The sequence below is a fragment of the Puma concolor genome, chromosome C1 (assembly GCF_028749965.1).
Source record: "Puma concolor isolate L17-30 chromosome C1, mPumCon1.1.hap2, whole genome shotgun sequence".
In the NCBI taxonomy this organism is placed as follows: Eukaryota; Metazoa; Chordata; class Mammalia; order Carnivora; family Felidae; genus Puma; species Puma concolor.
In genome coordinates this window covers 38,289,082-38,298,339 of record NC_141674.1, presented here as the reverse complement: position 1 = coordinate 38,298,339, position 9,258 = coordinate 38,289,082, and positions in this window count along the sequence as shown.

Below are 9,258 nucleotides of genomic sequence, written 5' to 3'. Positions count from 1 at the left end.
GAACCTCCACACTGCTTTCCAGAGCGGCTGCACCAATTTGCATTCCCACCAACAGTGCAAGAGGGTTCCCGTTTCTCCACATCCTCTCCAGCATCTATAGTCTCCTGATTTGTTCATTTTGGCCACTCTGACTGGCGTGAGGTGATACCTGAGTGTGGTTTTGATTTGTATTTCCCTGATAAGGAGCGACGCTGAACATCTTTTCATGTGCCTGTTGGCCATCCAGATGTCTTCTTTAGAGAAGTGTCTATTCATGTTTTCTGCCCATTTCTTCACTGGATTATTTGTTTTTCGGGTGTGGAGTTTGGTGAGCTCTTTATAGATTTTGGATATTAGCCCTTTGTCCGATATGTCATTTGCAAATATCTTTTCCCATTCCGTTGGTTGCCTTTTAGTTTTGTTGGTTGTTTCCTTTGCTGTGCAGAAGCTTTTTATCTTCATAAGGTCCCAGCAATTCACTTTTGCTTTTAATTCCCTTGCCTTTGGGGATGTGTCGAGTAAGAGATTGCTACGGCTGAGGTCAGAGAGGTCTTTTCCTGCTTTCTCCTCTAAGGTTTTGATGGTTTCCTGTCTCACATTCAGGTCCTTTATCCATTTGGAGTTTATTTTTGTGAATGGTGTGAGAAAGTGGTCTAGTTTCAACCTTCTGCATGTTGCTGTCCAGTTCTCCCAGCACCATTTGTTAAAGAGACTGTCTTTTTTCCATTGGATGTTCTTTCCTGCTTTGTCAAAGATGAGTTGGCCATACGTTTGTGGGTCTAGTTCTGGGGTTTCTATTCTATTCCATTGGTCTATGTGTCTGTTTTTCTGCCAATACCATGCTGTCTTGATGATGACAGCTTTGTAGTAGAGGCTAAAGTCTGGGATTGTGATGCCTCCTGCTTTGGTCTTCTTCTTCAAAATTACTTTGGCTATTCGGGGCCTTTTGTGGTTCCATATGAATTTTAGGATTGCTTGTTCTAGTTTTGAGAAGAATGCTGGTGCAATTTTGATTGGGATTGCATTGAATGTGTAGATAGCTTTGGGTAGTATTGACATTTTGATAATATTTATTCTTCCAATCCATGAGCAGGGAATGTCTTTCCATTTCTTTAAATCTTCTTCAATTACCTTCATAAGCTTTCTATAGTTTTCAGCATACAGATCCTTTACATCTTTGGTTAGATTTATTCCTAGGTATTTTATGCTTCTTGGTGCAATTGTGAATGGGATCAGTTTCTTTATTTGTCTTTCTGTTGCTTCATTGTTAGTGTATAAGAATGCAACTGATTTCTGTACATTGATTTTGTATCCTGCAACTTTGCTGAATTCATGTATCAGTTCTAGCAGACTTTTGGTGGAGTCTATCGGATTTTCCATGTATAATATCATGTCATCTGCAAAAAGCGAAAGCTTGACTTCATCTTTGCCAATTTTGACGCCTTTGATTTCCTTTTGTTGTCTGATTGCTGTTGCTAGAACTTCCAGCACTATGTTAAATAACAGCGGTGAGAGTGGGCATCCCTGTCGTGTTCCTGATCTCAGGGAAAAAGCTCTCAGTTTTTCCCCATTGAGGATGATGTTAGCTGTGGGCTTTTCATAAATGGCTTTTATGATCTTTAAGTATGTTCCTTCTATCCCGACTTTCTCAAGAGTTTTTATTAAGAAAGGGTGCTGGATTTTGTCGAAGGCCTTTTCTGCATCAATTGACAGGATCATATGGTTTTTCTCCTTTTTTTTGTTAATGTGATGTATCACGTTGATTGATTTGCGAATGTTGAACCAGCCCTGCATCCCAGGAATGAATCCCACTTGATCATGGTGAATAATTCTTTTTATATGCCGTTGAATTCGATTTGCTAGTATCTTATTGAGAATTTTTGCATCCATATTCATCAGGGATATTGGCCTGTAGTTCTCTTTTTTTACTGGGTCTCTGTCTGCTTTAGGAATCAAAGTAATATTGGCTTCATAGAATGAGTCTGGAAGTTTTCCTTCCCTTTCTATTTCTTGGAATAGCTTGAGAAGGATAGGTATTATCTCTGCTTTAAACGTCTGGTAGAACTCCCCTGGGAAGCCATCTGGTCCTGGACTCTTATTTGTTGGGAGATTTTTGATAACCGATTCAATTTCTTCGCTGGTGATGGGTCTGTTCAAGCTTTCTATTTCCTCCTGATTGAGTTTTGGAAGAGTGTGGGTGTTCAGGAATTTGTCCATTTCTTCCAGGTTGTCCAATTTGTTGGCATATAATTTTTCATAGTATTCCCTGATAATTGTTTGTATCTCTGAGGGATTGGTTGTAATAATTCCATTTTCATTCATGATTTTATTTATTTGGGTCATCTCCCTTTTCTTTTTGAGAAGCCTGGCTAGAGGTTTGTCAATTTTGTTTATTTTTTCAAAAAACCAACTCTTGGTTTCGTTGATCTGCTCTACAGTTTTTTTAGATTCTATATTGTTTATTTCTGCTCTGATCTTTATTATTTCTCTTCTTCTGCTGGGTTTAGGCTGCCTTTGCTGTTCTGCTTCTATTTCCTTTAGGTGTGCTGTTAGATTTTGTATTTGGGATTTTTCTTGTTTCTTGAGATAGGCCTGGATTGCAATGTATTTTCCTCTCAGGACTGCCTTCGCTGCATCCCAAAGCGTTTGGATTGTTGTATTTTCATTTTCGTTTGTTTCCATATATTTTTTAATTTCTTCTCTAATTGCCTGGTTGACCCACTCATTCGTTAGTAGGGTGTTCTTTAACCTCCATGCTTTTGGAGGTTTTCCAGACTTTTTTCTGTGGTTGATTTCAAGCTTCATAGCATTGTGGTCTGAAAGGATGCATGGTATGATTTCAATTCTTGTAAACTTATGAAGGGCTGTTTTGTGACCCAGTATATGATCTATCTTGGAGAATGTTCCATGTGCACTCGAGAAGAAAGTATATTCTGTTGCTTTGGGATGCAGAGTTCTAAATATATCTGTCAAGTCCATCTGATCCAATGTCTCATTCAGGGCCCTTGTTTCTTTATTGACCGTGTGTCTAGTTGATCTATCCATTTCTGTAAGTGGGGTGTTAAAGTCCCCTGCAATTACCACATTCTTATCAATAAGGTTGCTTATGTTTATGAGTAATTGTTTTATATATTTGGGCGCTCCGGTATTCGGTGCATAGACATTTATAATTGTTAGCTCTTCCTGATGGATAGACCCTGTCACTATTATATAATGTCCTTCTTCATCTCTTGTTACAGCCTTTAATTTAAAGTCTAGTTTGTCTGATATAAGGATGGCTACTCCAGCTTTCTTTTGGCTTCCAGTAGCATGATAAATAGATCTCCATCCCCTCACTCTCAATCTAAAGGTGTCCTCAGGTCTAAAATGAGTCTCTTGTAGACAGCAAATAGATGGGTCTTGTTTTTTTTGTCCATTCTGATACCCTAAGTCTTTTGGTTGGCGCATTTAATCCATTTACATTCAGTGTTATTATAGAAAGGTATGGGTTTAGAGTCATTGTGATGTCTGTATGTTTTATGCTTGTAGTGATGTCTCTGGTACTTTGTCTCACAGGGTCCCCCTTAGGATCTCTTGTAGGGCTGGTTTAGTGGTGACAAATTCCTTCAGTTTTTGTTTGTTTGGGAAGACCTTTATCTCTCCTTCGATTCTAAATGACAGACTTGCTGGATAAAGGATTCTCGGCTGCATATTTTTTCTGTCTAGCACACTGAAAATCTCGTGCCAATTCTTTCTGGCCTGCCAAGTTTCAAAAGAGAGATCAGTCACGAGTCTTATAGGTCTCCCTTTATATGTGAGGGCACGTTTACCCCTTGCTGCTTTCAGAATTTTCTCTTTATCCTTGTATTTTGCCAGTTTCACTATGATATGTCGTGCAGAAGATCGATTCAAGTTACGTCTGAAGGGAGTTCTCTGTGCCTCTTGGATTTCAATGCCTTTTTCCTTCCCCAGTTCAGGGAAGTTCTCAGCTATTATTTCTTCAAGTACCCCTTCAGCACCTTTCCCTCTCTCTTCCTCCTCTGGGATACCAATAATGCGTATATTATTTCTTTTTAGTGTATCACTTAGTTCTCTAATTTTCCCCTCGTACTCCTGGATTTTTTTATCTCTCTTTTTCTCAGCTTCCTCTTTTTCCATAACTTTATCTTCTAGTTCACCTATTCTCTCCTCTGCCTCTTCAATCCGAGCTGTGGTGGTTTCCATTTTGTTATGCATTTCGTTTAAAGCGTTTTTCAGCTCCTCGTGACTGTTCCTTAGTCCCTTGATCTCTGTAGCAAGAGATTCTCTGCTGTCAGCTATACTGTTTTCAAGCCCAGCGATTAATTTTATGACTATTATTCTAAATTCACTTTCTGTTATATTATTTAAATCCTTTTTGATCAGCTCATTAGCTGTTGTTATTTCCTGGAGATTCTTCTGAGGGGAATTCTTCCGCTTGGTCATTTTGGATAGTCCCTGGCGTGGTGAGGACCTGCAGGGCACTTCCCCTGTGCTGTGGTGTATAACTGGAGTTCGTGGGCGGAGCTGCAGTCAGACCTGATGTCTGCCCCCAGCCCACCGCTGTGTCCACAGTCAGACTGGTGCGTGCCTTCTCTTCCCCTCTCCTAAGGGCGGGATTCACTGTGGGGTGGGGTGGCCTGTCTGGGCTACTTGCAGACTGCCAGGCTTGTGATGCTGGGGATCTGGCGTCTTAGCTGGGGTGGGTAGGCAAGGTGCACAGGGGCAGGAGGGGCAGGCTTAGCTTGCTTCTCCTTAGGTGATCCTCTTCAGGAGGGGCCCTGTGGCAGCAGGAGGGAGTCAGATCCGCTGCCGGAGGTTTGGCTCCGCAGAAGCGCAGAGTTGGGTGTTTGCGCGGAGCGAGCAAGTTCCCTGGCAGGAACTGGTTCTCTTTGGGATTTTGGCTGGGGGATGGGCGGGGGAGATGGCGCTGGCGAGCGCCTTTGTTCCCCACCAAACTGAGCTCTGTCGTCCGGGGGCTCAGCAGCTCTCCTTCCCTTTGTCCTCCAGCCTTCCCGCTTTCTGAGCAGAGCTGTTAACTTATGACCTCCCAGACGCTAAGTCGCGCTTGCTGTCGGAACACAGTCCGTCAGGCCCCTCCGCTTTTTGCAAGCCAGACTCAGGGGCTCTGCTTGGCCGGCGAGCCGCCCCTCCGCCCCGGCTCCCTCCCGCCAGTCCGTGGAGCGCGCACCGCCTCGCCGCCCTTCCTACCCTCTTCCGTGGGCCTCTCGTCTGCGCTTGGCTCCGGCGACTCCGTTCTGCTAATCCTCTGGTGGTTTTCTGGGTTATTTAGGCAGGTGTAGGTGGAATCTAAGTGATCAGCAGGACGCGCGGTGAGCCCAGCGTCCTCCTACGCCGCCATCTTCCCTCTCTCCTCTGCCTTTTTTTATAAGATTGATCTCTGCTTAAACTGTCAATTCTTTGCACTTCTCTCCCATGTACCTGGAAGCTCACACCACCCACAAAGAACTCTGCATCTGTAAGCAGCTTGGGGGGTGACCCCTGAAGGCAGATCCCCATCTCTGGGCTCAGGGACTAACTCTGCTACTGAGTGATGGGGCTTGGACACATCACTTCTCCTCTGAGTTTGTCTCTTCATTTGTAAATAATTCCACATTCTAGAGTGGTCCCGAGAACCAAATTAGATGACTGATATGGAATCGTCTTTACAAAATAATTGTGAGTGGTCGAAATTGGCCAGATTCGTTAGTCTTCATGTACTTCTCTTCCCAGATTAATTTGTCTTCTACAGGGAGTTCCCAGTTTTGTGAATTATTCTTTTCAGAATAAATCACAAGTAGCGGGGATGTAATTTTGGAGTAAATTATTCACTTGGAGTAAATGATTCATTCCACATTGTTGGGTCAGTTTCTGTAAATGGTTGGAAATGCAGGGATGCGAAGTTTAGGCAGTAAGAGAAAGAACTGTGGTCCAATGATGGCTGCCAGCTCAGAGGTAGGCGGCTCCCCGTCACTGGAGGCAAACAAGCAGTGTCTGATGAGACTTACCTGTCAGGGAGGCAGGTCAGAGAAAGTATGACCAGGACCGAGGTCACAGGAGGTTGCTGACCCCTGAGACTCCTTCCCTTTCTGAAGGGACACCATTCTAAAATTTACATAAAAACCACTCTGAGAGATGGATAAGGCTTTTGTATTCTATTCAGGGGATGAGGTAAAATGGTGGGGGGTTTCTTTCCTCTTGAAGTGAAAGTTGTAGATTTTATGTAAGACCACAGCAAAAAAATCTGACATTTCTACTTTGTGAGTCCAAGCTAAAGCTGAGATTTGATTTTGAAATATGAAAGTAAACTGTTACTAGCTCAATTTAAGTCTGTAGGATTTATATTTATATATAACCTTTAAAGTTCTCCCAACTTCTCACCCTGGAGAAAAGAAGAAATTACAGCAATCTTACTTAGGGCTGGAAGTCGAGAGAGACACTAGTTCTAGGTTAATGGAAAACTGACACTGTTTTGCCTGGGCTGCCAGCAGCTTCCAGCGGCTTCTAACTGATGTGAACTCTCACGCCCAGAGACACAGTTACGAGTCTCACATATTAAATTGAGTGCTTTTGTGGTCCAAGCTCAATTACGATTCAGTTTTAAAAACGTTCCTTCGTGGTATTTTTAAGAGCACTATTTGTTTTTACACACCACCCCTTCACAGTCCAAAGCAACTTCTAAATGTCGTTATTGCTTGTGGCAAATCCATTTCAATTCTCTAGAAACGACTTTTCAGTGTGTTTCTCCTTGTGCTGTGTCCGCTCCAGTGTGCAGGCATGTGGCTTGCTCTCCCTGTACACCCACCACCAGCACCGCGCGCTGCCTGCCCCACAGAGACAGAGCTGCGATAGGCACACAGTGTTAGAAGGCTCCTAGATTTCTTCTCAACTACTATGAATTTTTGCAACCCCCCCTCCTCCCGTTTATTAATGTTGAAGAAACTGACGAGTGGTAGGGGCGGGGAGGGTGGTTCACAAAGCAAGTAGTAGCACAATTAAGCTCGGGCACAAGGACTTTGGAGTCTTAAGCAATTCCCTTAGTTTGATTTCCCAGAAGCAGCACATGAGTGCAGGTGCAAGTAGTTTATCGGTCGGGCGATCCCAGGAAACACCGGCAGGAACAGGAGGAAATGAATCAGGAAAGGGGAGGCGGCTATTTAGGACGTGTTCATGGACAGGTTAACGCTGTGGGCCTGGAGGCCCCCAGGGCTCCAGTCCCTGAGAACCTCTGGAGATGGTTCACAACAAGCCTCCGACTTGTTTGACCAACGCTTGTCTGTCATTGGTTGAGCCTTGCTCTTAGGCTCTTAACTCCCCCGCACTTCCAGCCCGCTCTGTGCAGGTGGCTAAGCATTTTTCTGCAGCCAGAGAGAGCCCTCGGCAGAGAGTTGCAGGGCTTTGTTTAGGAAGTCACCCAGCAGGCAGCACTGGTGCAGGCCTGGGAGACGTGGGTGGGACTGGCAGCCTCTGCTTCGGTGGTCTGGTCGGATGCAGATTTCTCTCCTGTCTCTGGTCAGTAAACACCAGAGCTCCGCCTTAGAGGTGAGAGGCTGAAACAAAACGTGATTTACAAGGGAAGATTAAATAGGCAAATGAGTAAATACTATCCCTATGTTATGGGAACTTACCATGCACATATGCGCCTCACCACCTTTGCACATGCTGTCCCTCCACCTTGTGTGACTCATCCTAGAAAACTCCTACTCATCCCCCAAAGTCCAGCTCCAATATGAACTTGACTGTTAGGTCCTTGCCTGACTCCTCAAGAAAAATTCATTGCTCCCCTCTTTGCTCTGACCGCACGCTGTGCCAGCTCTGAAATAACAGGACACGTAGTGTCCGTGTCTCCTGTGCGCCCACCACGGTGCTACTATTACTAGTAATAGTAGCTAACGTTTATGGAGTTTAATTATGACTTTATGTGCCAGGCACTGTTTAAAATACTTTATGTTAATTACCTCACTCAATCCCCTCAGCAACTCTATGCAGTGGCTGCAATTAGCATCTCCAGTTTGTAGAAAGGAGACGGAGATGTTAAGCAAATTTCCCAGGATCATGTAGTTAGCAAGGGGCAGAGCTAGAAGTTTCCAGAAAGTCAGGCTTCCAAGTCCCTGCTCTTAGCCTCTGTACAGAACAGCCTATCTTTGGCTGCGGTAGAGAACGGGGCCCAAGGACTGAACCCTGGGGGTATTTCTAGCAGTTTTTGTAGGGCCTCCTGCTAGGCTGGGAAGCACGGTAGAGAATCTTACAGGGGCAGGCAACACGAGATTCACATTTTACAAAGACCCTTCTTGCTATAGTGTGCAGGGTGAACTGGAAGAGGAGAGCTTGAACACAGAGGCTGGCACAGTGATCTGGGAAAGAAATAATGAAGTTCCAGGTTTAGCATGAGCTGGCCCCCGCTCATCTCCCTCAACGCCAGCCAGCGCGGCAGGGCTGACACTCCTGGGTGTGCAGGTGGAGCATCTGGACAAAGGGGCTATAGCAGTGAGAATGCAGCCTGGGTGCCCTGTGAGGGGTCACATAACACCAAGGTGGAGGGGCACTTTTGCTCACTTGCCCAAGAAAGCAGGTGGCCTAGCGATAGCCTTGCCAATCCGGACATTTTATTTTATATTTTATTTAATTTTTTTTATTATTTTAGAGACCGCGTGCAAGCAGTGGAGAGGGGCAGAGGGAGAGAATTTTAAGCTGGCTCCACACTCAACATGGAGCCCGACACAGGGGTGGATTCCACAACCCTGGGATCACGACCAGAGACGAAATCAAGAGTAAGACACTCAACTGAGTCACCCAGGCGCCCCCAATCCAGACATTTTAAGCTGCTTTTTTGTTTCCTGATTGTGTCATGCTTTCCCCCCACTTCTGTGTTTTGAATATTTGGTTTCCTCTGCTATGGATACTCTTTCACTCATTCATTAATTTATTTTTTTCACTTATTCGTACAACACATTCTTTTTAGCATCCACCATGTGCCAGTACCTCTGTATTTGACGGTGATTCGGTGGGGGAGCTTACAATCTAGGGATGAGATGAATATTAATGAAATTGTTATACAGATGTCACTCTGACACTGTCTTCGAAGGTCAAAGGGGACCATGAGACTGTATGCTGGGTGCTGGGGACTTATCTGCTCCAGAAGGCAGGTGGCCATGGTAAGGTCACCACTGAGACAATACGGTTTCCCTTAGGATGTGCATGACTTTTATGCTGATGTGAAGACAAATAGGAACTAACCTCTAGTAAAGAGGGTAGAGAAGGAGAGTGGCCACCCTTCCTGCA